We start from the raw sequence: 17204 nt of genomic DNA on the forward strand, positions 1-17204 counted from the left end.
ACAAATGTGCTTTACAATGATTGGCCGTTGTGAAATATGATCTTATTTCAACCATGTACCGTTTAAAAAACAAAATAACTGATAACTAAAATCAGACTTGTGTATCTTCCGAATAAGGGACACCACAAGACACATGGTAACAATTAGAGAGAAAAGAGAGTAAACAACAAGACAGCACATGATCAAATCCATGATGCTCACCATTGTTTAAAAGATCGCACTCTCCCCTCCCCACTTGATTAATAGCTCGCACTTTAAATCTAATGAATTTAGAATATTGTTTTAAATAAAAAATTATGGATTATTGAATTTAGCAATTTTAAATTCTGGATTGACCTTTTGTCTAGTCTGTCTTCTAAAAAACACGTGGGTAATTGCACTAGCACTTTAAAAGAGACACTCTGGGCTCTAGGACTCTATGGTCCAGTAGAAGGCTGGGAGCCGAAACACGTACACAGCCCTCTACCGTTCGTGATTGCACAATAGTTTAATAAAGCACTTTGAATTGTTTATCGGCTGTTGTACTGTGATCCTTCGCCAAGTTCCAGGAGTGGAAAGGAGCTTTGGAGGAATTTCAATATACATATATATATATATATATATATAGTGTAGGAATCCTCCAGTCTGTCCCATGCATTTCTCCAATCACCCATCCAGCCCTATCGACTTATCCTATTACTCCACCAATACCTAAGCACTTATAAATTTACTATACACTCTGTTTGTAATACTGTAATTATTCTAGTTACTAGTCATGAACTTATGGAATGGCCTAGCTACTAACACAAGTACATCTATAATATTTTGTGCACTATCCAAGCAGACCTCTAACTAGCTACATACCATTGATACACTCTTCTAAATACCCAGTTAGTACTCATGCAGTGTAGGAATCGTCCAGTCTGTGCCAAGCTCTTCTTTAATCACTTATCTACCACTATCTACTTAACCTATCACTCCACCAATACGTAAGCACATATAAATTAAGTGTTCACTCTGTTTGCAGCACTGTCATCATTCCAGTTACTAGTGGTATTCTTATAAAATGACCTAGGCACCAACACAAGTACACATAAAATATTGTGTGCATAATCCCTACAAATCTCTAAGCAGATACATACTATTGGTCTACTCCATTAAATACTGAAGTAGTACCCATGCAGCATAGGATACCTCCTGTCAGTCTCATGCAATTCTTCAATCACCGATCCAGCACTATCTTCTTATTGTATCAGTCTGCCAATACCTAAGCATTTATGGGGCAGACTTACAAGCACCCTGCGCCACCAGTACATTACTTTTTGTAACGTAGTGATGGCGCCAGGTACTCCTTCATATTTACAAGGAGAGGAAAAGCCATCCTTGTAAATACGACCCCTTCATACACAGAACTTTGCGTTGAAGGGCCGTCCCATAGGTGTTGCTGTGGGTGTTCCCATGTAACACCCATAGAACAAGACACATCTCCAGATTTATGAGAAATCGTAAATCTGAAGATGTGTGTGAATGCTGTGCCATCCTAGAGTTGGTGTAGCAAGGCGCAACATGGAGAATTGTTTTCATTTCTCCTCATTTTTTCCTCTTTCAATGCATGCTGCATTCCACAGCATACATTGAAAGAGGAAAATGCCTTTACTGGTGTCCCTTCCTGCACAAAAACAATCTACACACGACACAGACATCCTTGCACCATGTTGCAAGGGTGCCTGTGTCACCGCATGGCTGCAGTTTGTGCAGCAGTGCAGAGGGAAGCACAGAGTTGCAACATATTCATGTACATATGTCACATCCCTGTTTTTCGGAAGTGCCACAGTGCAGCTAAAGAGCTTGCAGTGTCACGCTGCAGTACTTCCTCATAAATCTTCAACTATAAATTCACTATACACTACTAATGCATTCTTTCAGTCAATCATGCTGTATACATATATTCAACCAAACTTTCACACATTACCTTGCAATTGTAGTTCTTACTTTTTTCTTCTTTTTTCTTTTGTATTTTTTTTTAACAATTTTGTATTTTTTTGGTGCTTTTTCAAAAAATGAACAATAAACAGAACGAATACAACAGGAAACATTTGGAATTACTTATCATTCCAAAAAAAAATAAAAAATCAATAAACGATGGTTGCGTTGCGCAGCACAAAATGCATCCACCGACTGCTCACCGAAGCATATAAGTTTCTTACACTTCATGCAGTGTTGCTCGAGAAAGGCGAATTCTGGTCTAATGTCCATTGCAGGTGTTCCTGAGGACGCTCCAGACGTACTTGCCACACCAGGTGAGGGGTTCAAAGCAGCTCGCCTCATTTCCTCCCGAGCAAGTTTGAGAGGATGTGTGGTCCGGAGATGCTTGTACATAGAAGCAGTGCCACAAGAGTATTTTTTTTCACTGCCTCTTGACAGGACTCGGTCACAAATTTTGCACGTCACCTTTCTCGCATTTACTTTCTTCTCTCCAGGTGCAAAAATGAAGAATTTCCACACGACAGATTCCGGCCTCTGTGGATGTGGTGCCTCCTGCAAGAATTCTTCTTCAGAACATACTTCCTCTTGCTGCTACTGCTGTCCAGATGCCATTTTGTTTGATATTTTTGAAAAACCAAAATAAAACAAGCAAAAAGGGTTCTTGTAGGAAAAGAGATGTCTCTCTAAAGATGCTCCAACAAGAATGATTTAAATAGGTGGGGTCCTTCAATAGTTACAGTGGAAAACGTTATGAACCAATGAAATCTTTTTTTTTAGGGCACATGGGATCCGCGCACTCTGCGCTCACGAAGCACGCACCCGACACGACTTCGCGAAACTATATTTAAAAATAATATAAGTTTATTATAAGTACAAATATATTATTTTTATGAATATCTTAGATAGTCTCTTGACCTAATAGGTATATTGAACACAAATACATATCATTTTAGAACATTAAAAAAGTGTTTGCGGGAGTCACGCACCCAGCGCGCCCCAGCACATATATGAAGTCACGCGGGACCCGCCACCGCGCAAGCGTCACGTACCGTAATGCGCATGTTCGTGAATGCGCGGGAGCTGGAGTCGCAGACTGGTTGCATAAAAATCGCACACATCACATAATATTAAATGTATATGATGTAACTGAAAAACACGCAGCCGTCGCACACCATATGGGATCTTTCACAACGTTTCTAAAATGGCGGCTAGAATCCGCACACCCACCGTGATGTGTACGCTTTGGGTGGGCGACTCCAAAAACATTTTTGAAAAAAAATAATTAAAAAAGAAACTAATATAAATATATTAAAATAAAAAATAAAATAAAAATTAACAAATATTTCAGTTTTAATTTTTTTATTTTTTTGTGCAATTTTCAGAAAAATATATAATGTTATTTAATGAATAAAATATTTATAAATAAACAGTTGAAAAACTGTAGAAAATCAGTACAAAAAAATAGGTATAACTACTATTACACTTCAAAATTAGCATTTAAAAAAGCTTTGAAATTCACTGAAAAAAACCATAGGTTTCAGAGACGTTATAGTTAGAAGTTAGCGTTTAAAAAAGCTTTAAAATTCACTGAAAAAAATAGGTTTCAGAGATGTTATAGTTAGAAATTAGCATTTAAAAAAACCTTAGAAATTCACAGAAAAAACATAGGTTTCAGGGGTGTTATAGCTAGCTGGACACTTCACTCGTACAAAACCATAGAAATCCCTCCATTATAGTTAGTTCTGCTAACTATAACTTGCGCGCCCGCAATGCACAGCTGATGATGTCACATATTACAACATTCATGACATGGTCAGTGACATCACTGATGACATCACTGATGACATCTCAAATTACATCACTGATGACATCACTGATGATATCATCCACGTGACAATCTGATACACCTCCTCATACACTAGTATAACCTTTCATCACTCACTGTAAAATAGAGAGTACCATATTTGAAACCACTGACACACCAATGCCAGTTACTACATACCCACTCACTGATTCCTAAGTCTACACACACAACTGCCCATTCAACAACAGAATCACTTATACATGCAGTCACTAATTAATAGAACACTATCAAATGCACTTATACACATATATAGACATTGACACATCAGCATTCATCTTAGTCGGTTATGCAGTCATCCTACTCACTCATGAAAAAAATTAATCACAGTTACATTTACTCACTTACACAATTATATACACAACACCTCATTCATTCAAACACATAGTAACTCATAGTTAATATGTTAAAAAATCACCATTACAATTCTACACTCATTCATTAGTTACTCTCACAATCACTGACTCTCATATATACTTATTTATATACACCAACTCTCACATACAATGCCTTTTAGTTTTTTTACTTTGTTGAAGATTTACAACTAAAACATATATTCGCTCACCAACACACAAATAAATGCACTCAGTCACCCAAACAACTGTTTCCACATGTACTCTTAAACCTATACAGCTAGTCAATCAACCATTCACACAACTATGCATAGAGTTAAACACACCCCATCCAACCACACACAAACTCAGTGTCCCATACAAATAGTCACCCAACTAATCAATAACTAATATTCCACTCATGTAGTTATTGACCAACTGATGCAGCATGTTATACAACAACAGAGACAGTGATGCACACATTCACATAGTTTAGTTACTAATCCATGTATTAAGTGAGACATTTTGTTTACACACTTAAACAGACAGTCAGACAGCTACTAAATCCTCCATCCATCCACTCAATCTTCAATACAGATTGGTATATATATAATACATATTTAAATTTCAAACTAAACAACATTCACTGGATGATGTCATCAGTGATGTAATTTGAGATGTCATCAGTGATGTCATCAGTGATGTCACTGACCATTTCATGAATGATGTAATATGTGACATCATCAGCAGTGCATTGCGGGCAAGTTATAGTTAGCAGAACTAACTATGATGGAAGAATTTCTATGGTTTTGTACAAGTGAAATGTCCAGCTAACTATAACACCCCTGAAACCTATGTTTTTTCTGTTAATTTCTATGGTTTTTTTAAATGCTAATTTCTAACTATAACGTCTCTGAAACCTATAGTATTTCAGTGAATATATATATATATATATATTCACTTAAAAAACCATAGGTTTCACACATGTTATAGTTAGCTGGACATTTCACTCGTAAAAAACCAATGAAATTCCCCCGTTATAGTTAGTGCAGGCAACTATAACTCACGCGGCCGCAATCCTCTGCTGATGACGTCAGATATTACATCACTGATGACATATGTGTCTTTATGAAAAATAAATATTTGTAATATATGTATAGCTAAAGATTAATGGAAGAAGACATGGGTAAATAAGTGTCTAAATACAGTGATGTAATATCTGACGTCATCAGCAGAGGATTGCGGTCGCGTGAGTTATAGTTGCCTGCACTAACTAAAACGGGGGAATTTCATTGGTTTTTTACGAGTGAAATGTCCAGCTAACTATAACATGTGTGAAACCTATGGTTTTTTAAGTGAATTTGCAATGTTTTTTAAATGCTAATTCGTAACTATAACGTGTGTGAAACCTATGGTTTTTTCAGTGAATATATAAACATATAAATATAATCTGCATATCTATATAAATATAAATTCATGCAAACATATACATATATGCATACATATGCATGGTATGTACATGAAAGTTTGAAAAACTCTAATACAAGCAAAGCTAAAAAGCCACCTAATTACAAACAGAATTGCTTTAACTTAAACGAGGGCGAGACCTATTGCATTTAAAATGCTTGTTTACTTTGATTCCATCAAGAAAGCATTCAGATGTGTCCCACATTTTCCATAAATTCTGAATGGTAGCACTCTAGTTGCTCATTAGATCACTGTAGTAAAGCTACTGCTCACCAGGGAAGTCTGCTGCTGGTATTGAAAGTGCATGTTTCAGTCTGCATGTCAGAATTTTTTAATGAAATAGAAGAGGATTTGATAAGTCACTCAAAATGTGCCCTAATTTTTCTTTTTTCCTCACTAATCATAATTTCTATGGCAAAATGAACCTCCTCGTTGTGTTCCTTTTAAATTAAACTACTCACTCGCTACTACTTTCTACTACTCACTCTCTACTACTCACTTTCTACTACTCTCTACTACTCTACTACTCTCTACTACTCACTCTCTACTACTCACTCTCTACTACTCTCTACTACTCTCTACCACTCACTCTCTACTACTCTACTACTCACTCTCTACTACTCTCTACTACTCTCTCTCTACTACTCTCTCTCTCTGCTACTCCCTCTCTACTACTCTCTCTACTACTCACTCTCTACTACTCACTCTCTACTACTCTCTACTACTCACTCTCAACTACTCACTCTACTACTCTCTCTACTACTCACTCTACTACTCACTCTACTACTCTCTACCACTCACTCTCTACTACTCTCTCTCTCTACTACTCACTCTCCACTACTCACTCTACTACTCTCTACTACTCTCTACTACTCTCTCTGCTACTCACTTTCTACTACTCTCTACTACTCACTCTCTACTACTCACTCTCTACTACTCACTCTCTACTACTCTACTACTCTCTACTACTCTCTCTACTACTCACTCTCTACTACTCACCCTCTACTACTCTCTACTACTCTCTCTCTACTACACACTCTCTACTACTCACTCTCTACTACTCTCTACTACTCACTCTCTACTTCTCCACTACTCTCTACTAATCACTCTCTACTACTCACTCTGTACTACTCTCTACTACTCTCTCTCTACTACTCACTCTCTACTACTCACTCTCTACTACTCACTCTCTACTACTCTCTCTCTACTACTCTCTACTACTCACTCTCTACTACTCTCTACTACTCACTCTCTACTACTCTCTACTACTCACTCTACTACTCATTCTCTACTACTCATTCTCTACTACTCTCTCTCTTCTACTCAGTCTCCACTACTCACTCTCTACTACTCTCTACTACTCACTCTCTAATACTCACTCTCTACTACTCCCTCTACTACTCACTCTCTACTACTCCCTCTACTACTCACTCTCTACTACTCTCTACTACTCTCTACTTCTCACTCACTACTACTCTCCACTACTCACTCTCTACTACTCACTACTACTCTCTCCTACTCACTCTCTGCTACTCTCTCTACTACTCTGTACTACTCTCTCTACTACTCTCTCTCTACTCTCTACTCTCTATTACTCATCCTCTACTCTCTACCTCTCTACCTTTCTCTACCTCTCTCTCTACTACTCTCTACCTCTCTACCTCTACCTCTCTACCTCTACCTCTTTACCTCTACCTCTCTACCTCTACCTCTCTACCTCTACGTCTCTACCTCTACATCTCTTCCTCTCTACCTCTCTCTACACGCACACATATGCACATATATGCCTTTATATATATATATATGTGTATATATATGTATATACATACATATATAAACATATATATAATCTGCATATCTATATAAATACAAATATAAATGCATGCATACATATACAGATATGCATCTTATTTACATGAAATTTTGAAAAACACTAATAAAAGCAAAGCTAAAAAGCCACCTAATTACAAACAGAATTGCTTTAACTTAAACGAGGGCGAGACCTATTGCATTTTCAGTGCTTGTTTACTTTGGTTCCATCAAGAAGGCATTCAGATGTGACACATTTGCCATAAATTCTGAATGGTAGCACTCTAGTTCCTCATTAGATCACTGTAGTAAAGCTACTGCTCACCAGGGAAGTCTGCTGCTGGTATTCAAAGTGCATGTTTCAGTCTGCATGTCAGAACTTTTTAATCAAATAGAAGAGGATTTGAGAAGTCAAAATGTGCCCTAAGTTTTCTTTCTGCAGCACTAGTCATAATTTCTATGGCAAAATGAACCCCCTCAATTTGTTCCTTTGCAAATTAAATGTTTTAAATGTTACCACTTTATTCCAATCAAGATGGCTGCAGGTGTGCCATACTTTGGTCATAAGTAAGACTGTTAGCGCTCTAGTTGTTCTTTGAAACACTCTGGGATTTCTGTCATTGGGCTATACTTGGGCTACATCTCGGTGATATTTGTGCTACATTTGGGCTCTTTTGTCTCTGGTGGCCATCTTGGGAGACTTGTTATGAAGTTTCCTAATTTCCTCATTTACTGCAGTCTCCTCAGTAGGCATACTGTCAGTTTTTTACTTTGATTCAATGAATAAGGCATTCAGATGTGTCACACATTTGCCATAAATTCAGAATGTTAGCACTCTAGTTGCTCATTAGATCACTGTAGTAAAGCTACTGCTCACCAGGGAAGTCTGCTGCTGGTATTGAAAGTGCATGTTTCAGTCTGCATGTCAGAATTCTTTAATGAAATAGAAGAGGATTTGAGAAGTCACTCAAAATGTGCCCTAATTTTTCTTTCTGCAGCACTAATCATACATTCTATGGCAAAATGAACCCTCTCATGTTGTTCCTTTTTAAATTAAATGTTTTAAATGTTACCACTTTATTCCAATCAAGATGGCTTCAGGTGTGCCATACCTTTGTCATAAGTAAGACTGTTAGCGCTCTAGTTGTTCTTCGGAACACTCTGGGAAGCTGCAGTAGAACACAAAGGAATCAACTGACAGTCTCTGCCCTTGTTGGATGTACATGTTTTACTGAGAATGTCAGACTTCATTCTCACATGACTGAGAAAGATAATGTGAATTTACAGAAAATATGCTCTCAGTTTAGCTTATAGATCACCTTCCAAACCTCTGTGGGAAAAGCATGTGAAAATAGTTTTCTCTCAAACATGATTCATGATATCCCAGCAGAAGGCTTTTTCACATGGTAAAATCACCTTAGAACATACTACAATTCCTAAAATGAGTATGGTACCATCAACAAATGATTTATAATGTAACTAAGGTCTTAAAACCTTCTATTAACTGCAATGCTTTTTAATGAGGTGCTATCATGTATATTGATCCCAAGATGGCTGCCAACACTTCTTGGATGAAGTGCTGACAGCCAATCAGATCTCACAATGAGATGTGTGGTTAGGCTCCGCCCAGATATGTATATGATTTTACTTTTGATTTTCTCAGGAACTACTGAATGGATTTACACTATATATGCAAAAGGCACATGCCTGACCTGAGGACTACCTCTTTGCCAAATTTCAAGTAATTCTGTTCAGCCGTTCTGGCTGTAGCTGTGTCTAAAGGTCCTATGGAAAAACGCATGTGGAAAACGCGTTTTGGGACCCCCCTTTTTTCTCGGCCCCCGCTTGACAAATCACCCCGAGACTTTCATGGTAGGAGCTGAACGGAGCGCCCCATTAGTTTTGAAAATTTCGCGAGGATTAGTCAACCGGCGCCAAAGTTATTCAAAATATAATTTTGAGATTTCCTATGGAAACTAGGTTGTAACTATAACTATCTGCTGGCGACTGCCAGTAGATAATATATATATATATATATATATATATATATATATATATATATATATATATATATATATATATATATATATATATATATATATATTCCCACAAGGTTCAAATAAAGCGATCACTCAGAATTCTTGCAAATACCGGAAAGTTGGTTTATTCCAGGTAACGCGTTTCGCTTGCACAGCAAGCTTGGTCACATGTGCGTTACCTGGAATAAACCAACTTTCTGGTATTTGCAAGAAATCTGAGTGATCGCTTTATTTGAACCTTTTGGGAATATTGATGTCCGGTTTGCTTCGCCGGCTACATGCGATCTGCTGCGTAGGGCGAAGGAAGACGGAAGGAGCGCAACCGGTGGATTTATATATATGTATATATATATTCAAGCTCTGATTGCCCCCACGATTGAGTTGCACTCGGACACCGGCGAAAGGTGGCAAGCCTTTATTTTCAGTACGTGCTGACAACTGCCTGCTGCTTTTCAATCCAGTCTCTCCCGCAGCATGCCTGACGCGTTTCGGAAATTTGCTTCCTTCTTCTGAGGCTATGAGATGTTGCAGGTAAGATTTGTGCTCACCGAACCATGTTGCTTCTTATTCAATGCTACTTGACACGCCCCCAGATGGGCGGGTTCCATAACCAGATGGCATTGTGGTCTACATGGTCCTGAATTAAAATCCATAGATGGACGCACTTGTTACTGGGGAAAACACAGTCCGCGCCCTCAGATGGGCCCCCAACCAGCAGTGTCAGCGCTAATCCCAAGCCAATGTCCCACAAGGCGATTCGGCGTATATCCGTACGCGTGGCCCCCTCCGTTCTAGGGGTGGTGCAAACTCGGCGACTGGGCCGCCGCCAAATATTCAAGCTCTGATTGCCCCCACGATTGAGTTGCACTCGGACACCGGCGAAAGGTGGCAAGCCTTTATTTTCAGTACCTGCTGACAACTGCCTGCTGCTTTTCAATCCAGTCTCTCCCGCAGAATGCCTGACGCGTTTCGGAAATTTGCTTCCTTCTTCTGAGGCTATGAGATGTTGCAGGTAAGATTTGTGCTCACCGAACAATGTTGCTTCTTATTCAATGCTACTTGACACGCCCCCAGATGGGCGGGTTCCATAACCAGATGGCATTGTGGTCTACATGGTCCTGAATTAAAATCCATAGATGGACGCACTTGTTACTGGGGAAAACACAGTCCGCGCCCTCAGATGGGCCCCCAACCAGCAGTGTCAGCGCTAATCCCAAGCCAATGTCCCACAAGGCGATTCGGCGTATATCCGTACGCGTGGCCCTCTCCGATCTAGGGGTGGTGCAAACTCGGCGACTGGGCCGCCGCCAAATATTCAAGCTCTGATTGCCCCCACGATTGAGTTGCACTCGGACACCGGCGAAAGGTGGCAAGCCTTTATTTTCAGTACGTGCTGACAACTGCCTGCTGCTTTTCAATCCAGTCTCTCCCGCAGCATGCCTGACGCGTTTCGGAAATTTGCTTCCTTCTTCTGAGGCTATGAGATGTTGCAGGTAAGATTTGTGCTCACCGAACCATGTTGCTTCTTATTCAATGCTACTTGACACGCCCCCAGATGGGCGGGTTCCATAACCAGATGGCATTGTGGTCTACATGGTCCTGAATTAAAATCCATAGATGGACGCACTTGTTACTGGGGAAAACACAGTCCGCGCCCTCAGATGGGCCCCCAACCAGCAGTGTCAGCGCTAATGCCAAGCCAATGTCCCACAAGGCGATTCGGCGTATATCCGTACGCGTGGCCCCCTCCGTTCTAGGGGTAGTGCAAACTCGGCGACTGGGCCGCCGCCAAATATTCAAGCTCTGATTGCCCCCACGATTGAGTTGCACTCGGACACCGGCGAAAGGTGGCAAGCCTTTATTTTCAGTACGTGCTGACAACTGCCTGCTGCTTTTCAATCCAGTCTCTCCCGCAGCATGCCTGACGCGTTTCGGAAATTTGCTTCCTTCTTCTGAGGCTATGAGATGTTGCAGGTAAGATTTGTGCTCACCGAACCATGTTGCTTCTTATTCAATGCTACTTGACACGCCCCCAGATGGGCGGGTTCCATAACCAGATGGCATTGTGGTCTACATGGTCCTGAATTAAAATCCATAGATGGACGCACTTGTTACTGGGGAAAACACAGTCCGCGCCCTCAGATGGGCCCCCAACCAGCAGTGTCAGCGCTAATCCCAAGCCAATGTCCCACAAGGCGATTCGGCGTATATCCGTACGCGTGGCCCCCTCCGTTCTAGGGGTGGTGCAAACTCGGCGACTGGGCCGCCGCCAAATATTCAAGCTCTGATTGCCCCCACGATTGAGTTGCACTCGGACACCGGCGAAAGGTGGCAAGCCTTTATTTTCAGTACGTGCTGACAACTGCCTGCTGCTTTTCAATCCAGTCTCTCCCGCAGCATGCCTGACGCGTTTCGGAAATTTGCTTCCTTCTTCTGAGGCTATGAGATGTTGCAGGTAAGATTTGTGCTCACCGAACCATGTTGCTTCTTATTCAATGCTACTTGACACGCCCCCAGATGGGCGGGTTCCATAACCAGATGGCATTGTGGTCTACATGGTCCTGAATTAAAATCCATAGATGGACGCACTTGTTACTGGGGAAAACACAGTCCGCGCCCTCAGATGGGCCCCCAACCAGCAGTGTCAGCGCTAATCCCAGGCCAATGTCCCACAAGGCGATTCGGCGTATATCCGTACGCGTGGCCCCCTCCGTTCTAGGGGTGGTGCAAACTCGGCGACTGGGCAGCCGCCAAATATTCAAGCTCTGATTGCCCCCACGATTGAGTTGCACTCGGACACCGGCGAAAGGTGGCAAGCCTTTATTTTCAGTACGTACTGACAACTGCCTGCTGCTTTTCAATCCAGTCGATATATATTCCACCAAACGCCCAAGCTTTCAGAGGCGCACACTCAGCAAATTTTACCATCCGGTATATTTCCAAAGGAAGGAGCTTGCCTCGTTGTTCCTTGGTAGCAGTGTTGAGACCTGACCTGTTTCGAGGCTGCCGCGTCTTTTTCAAAGGTCGCTTATGCGATGACACTGTCGCAGAGAGTTCTGATTTATTTAATTATCTGCATGCTCCACCCTCAGTGGGACTTGCTTAGTGCTCGATAATGCCGATTGCATGCTGGGACTTGTGGTCCCATTAGAAACAATTGTCCACTTGTAGTAAGTTCTGCGTACATGTTAATTTATTAAAAGCCTGTTATTTTACCCTCAGTGGGCCCCAGAACAGAGTGCAAGTTCAATTTAGCCTTAATTCGCTGTGCCGCTTCAAGGGTTTGGATCCAGTTCCAACCCGCGGCCTCCTTTGTATTTCTAGGATGTTGCTGCCCCTCACGGCAGGGCTGCCGTGCCGTTCATCTTCCACCAAACGCCCAAGCTTTCAGAGGCGCACACTCAGCAAATTTTACCATCCGGTATATTTCAAAAGCACTGAGGGTGGAGCATGCAGATAATTAAATAAATCAGAACTCTCTGCGACAGTGTCATCGCATAAGCGACCTTTGAAAAAGAGGCGGCAGCCTCGAAACGCGTCAGGTCTCAACACTGCTACCAAGGAACAACGATGCAAGCTCCTTCCTTTTGAAATATACCGGATGGTAAAATTTGCTGAGTGTGCGCCTCTGAAAGCTTGGGCGTTTGGTGGAAGATATATATATATATATACATATATATATATATATATATATATATATTTTATATATATATATATATATTACCTACTGGCGGTCGCCAGTAGGTAGTTATAGTTAGGACCACGTTTCCATAGGAAAACCTCAACATTCTATTTTGAATAACTTTGGCGCCGGTCGACGAATCCTCGCGAATTTCTCAAAATAGGTGGGGCGCTACGCTACGCTCCTACCCTGAAAGTCTCGGGGGGATTCGTCAAGCGGGGGCTGAGATAAAAGGGGGGTCCCAAAACGCGTTTTTCCCATGCATTTTTCCATAGGACCTTTAGAACGAGCTACAGCCCGAACGGCTGAACAGAATTACTAGAAATTTGGCAGAGAGGTAGTCCCTAGGTCAAGGAAGTGCCTTTTGTAGGTTTGGTGTAAATCTGTTCAGTAGATTCTGAGAAAATAGCCTTTAAATCAATATATATATCTGAGCCCGCTTACGGTACGCTTACCGTACGCTTACCGTACGCTTACCGTAAGCTTACGGTGGCGTGCGCGAGCGCGATTCTGATTGGCTCTTAGATCTTAGTAAACATTCGAATCGGCCGAAACCAGGAAGCGGCGTCCGCCATTTTGTCTCTCGCACTGAGTGTTGTTTATCAAACATGATGGCCAAAAACATGTTACGGGGCTGTTTTGACAACTCCCTCCCACATAGTCATGTTGAGGGAGTCCCCAAACATCCCCCAAGAGCAAAAACGGTTTTATTTTTTTTTCGGCAATTTCGCGGGGTACGCTTACCGTACGCTTACCGTACGCTTACCGTAAGCTTACCGTACGCTTACGGTAAAAAAATAAAAATAAAAAAAACACTATCCACACTTACCCCACCCCCTGTGCTTTTGGTGGCCGCAGGCCACCAAATGTGCAGGGCTTATTAATAGAGAAAAAAAACGTAATTTTGGCAACATGAAATTATAAAATCGAAATAAAAAAAACACTATCCACATTGACCTCACCCCCTGTGCTTTTGGTGGCCGAAGGCCACCAAATGGACAGGGCTTATTAAAGTTGATAAAAACCGTGCACGGAACGAACTGCGTTAAGTGGGCGCGCACGCCACAAATGGCGTAAAGTAACTTAGCATTTAAAAAACCGTACAAATTCACTGAAAAAACCATAGGTTTCACACACGTTATAGTTAGGAAATAGCATTTAAAAAACCTTGCTAATTCACTGAAAAAACCATAGGTTTCACACATGTTATAGTTAGCTGGACATTTTACTGATAAAAAACCAATGAAATTCCCCCGTTATAGTTACTGTAGGCAACTATAACTCACGCGACCGTAATCCTCTGCTGATGACATATGTGTCTTTATGAAAAAAAAATATTTGTAATATATGTATAGCTAAAATTTAATGGAAGAAGATATGGGCAAATAAGTGTCTAAATACAGTATTAGCATCAGCAGAGGATTGCGGTCGCGTGAGTTATAGTTGCCTACAGTAACTATAACGGGGGAATTTCATTGGTTTTTTATCAGTAAAATGTCCAGCTAACTATAACATGTGTGAAACCTATGGTTTTTTCAGTGAATATATATATATACAAACATATCAGTTTGTAATATTTTTAAAGTAAGTATATGTAAGTTAATGTATATATTAATATATATGTTGTATAGTTTTTTCAAATAATTATAATAGTTGTATATATTTTCAAATTGATAAAATATAGTTAATGTATATTATATTACTGTTATGTTTTAACATATGTAATGTTTACTATTTATGTTTATATATACATAGAAAAAAACTATATTTTTGACAATGATATTATTAGTGACAGTGAGATTTCCTTTTGATATTTTTGTCACTCACATTATAAATATTGTAAATCAATATTTTTTACACACAATTTTTGTTGTACGGTATTAGTGTTGTCGATAATAAAGTGGAAAGATGTTCCAGTGAACAACCACTGCTTCTAGTAATCATAGTCAACTAGGGAAATATTTCTTCCTTGTTTCATTTTTTACTTTGACTATTATTTGCCATTCGCTTTTCGCCCCATGAGTTTCAAAATCAATGCAAAGATTTGTACGCCATTTGGTCAGTATTTACAATGCATATGTTTTGAGTCCTGCTACCATGGGAGACCTTGGGTACTATACCGTAATTGTGGATGCAATCATTTGGATAACTAGTAGTCACACGGTTCATTGATTCTAGGTAATATATCCTGAATAGAATGAGGTATTTTACCAGCATTACTGGGGAGTCATCCCGAGTGACAAAGAATACAAAGTTGAAACATTGAGGCTTTTACACCCTGATTGTATGCATTTTTTTCTAAAATGGATACAATAACTACATTATGAGTGCATACTTCTTTAACACTAGATATAATAACATATCGAGAGTACCAGTAGTGATGTGTTTGGTTGCTCTGTCACTTTGTCTCCTGCTCAGTTTGTATAAAGTTTTATTCAAAAGGTCGCAACTTTATTGGGTGCAGCGATGCATGATGACACCGATTGTGTACATGAACACTAGTGAATACTTCAATATGTCAACTTGGTGTGGGATATTCCCAGTTTGATCAAATATCATTTCTGTAAGTGCGATTCTTATTAAGATTTGCTGTAGGTATTGATGTTTAATACCACATTTTGCGTTTATTAATTGTTACATCGTAAGTGAAACTGATTTCTTTACCTTTAAGAACTCCGTGGCCCCTGTGGGGGTCATGTGATCAAGACCATGGCTGTGGTCGAAAAGCGTCTTTCTGCCAAATAAAATACTTTACTTCTAATCAGTGGGCTTGTGAATCATCAAAAATACCTATTTTTAATGCGAAAGGCTGGCATCGACCAGAAAATGACCACCTAATCCTGTTACAAGACACTGACGCAAAACTCTCTGCAAGTCTTCTCCTAGTGGAACTCTCATGCTGGGTAGAATAAAAACAAATTATCCCCCCCTACCAAACAGGGTTCATCTGCGGACCAGGGATGGTGACAAATATTCTAGCGCTCTCTGTACTTATTGGTAAATACAAGTTGAACAAGCAACCAATATACTTGTGCTTTGTGGACTTTAAGTTGGTGTTTGACTGTGTACAATTCAATATTCTCTGGCAAAAGCTGGTTAACGCAGTTGTCTCTCCTGTCTTCTAAAAGCAATTCAGCTGCTGTATTCAGACACGTGGGTAAGGGTGAAAATAGGGGATGGCTCATTCCTCTCTAGGTAAATGCAGTCCTCCCAGAGTCTGAAGCAAGGATGCATTCTAGCACCATACTTGATTAACCTATTTCTGGCCGATTTGACTCAAGCACTGGAGGAAGTAAACGTGCATCCCCCTAAGCTGTGAGATAAGCAGATATCGAATCTCCTCTATGCAGATGACGTGATCCTTTTAAGTCAAACTAAAATAGGCTTACAATGCCAGCATGACAATTAATGAACAGAAATCAATATCATGGAAGTGAGCAGTAGATTACAGTAAAAGCACAAATGGTATCTACAAGGCCAACAATTGGACAAGGTCAGAACATACAGATACCTGGGAGTACTATTTGATGACAGGGGCTCCTTCCAGCAGTATAAATATGACCTGCAGAGTAAGGGAAACATGCTGCCCCCCACGTTTCACACACTACAGAGATGATTAGATGGTCCAAGCTATTTACCATTGCTAAAAGTGATGTCTGCAAAGCTATTGCAGAGTATTGCCTATGGAAGTGAGGCACTGCATGGCAGAGATCTCTCAAGTTTAAACATGACTCTCTACAAGGCAATTAGATAGCTAAATCTAATATTTTGTTACAGATTTTTTAAAATAAAACTGGGAGTTGGAACCTGGCCAGTTATGGGTTGGCGGTCACATAAAGTGATTCGGTAAGGTTTCTTGGTATTAATTTAACATTTATGGTGTGTTTGGCATCTTTGCAGGAACTGGTTAATATAGCCTACATTTCTTTTTGTCTGTATAGGAAAATTAAGACGAAAACAATATACACTTTTGTCTGGATTTTTTTGGGGTGAGTAGCACAAGTTACATGGGGATTTATTTTGAGTGCTGGATGGCATTGAGAGATGAG

At 40.3% G+C, this 17204-nt stretch overlaps 1 protein-coding gene across 1 annotated transcript in view; it reads right to left on the reverse strand.

The window, feature by feature from the left end:
* GLRA3 (glycine receptor alpha 3) overlaps nt 1-17204 on the reverse strand; it is a 693846-nt gene that overhangs the window by 559839 nt on the left and 116803 nt on the right. The window lies entirely within an intron of this gene.

Source organism: Triturus cristatus, chromosome 2_2 (assembly GCF_964204655.1).
Source record: "Triturus cristatus chromosome 2_2, aTriCri1.1, whole genome shotgun sequence".
Lineage (NCBI taxonomy): Eukaryota > Metazoa > Chordata > Amphibia > Caudata > Salamandridae > Triturus > Triturus cristatus.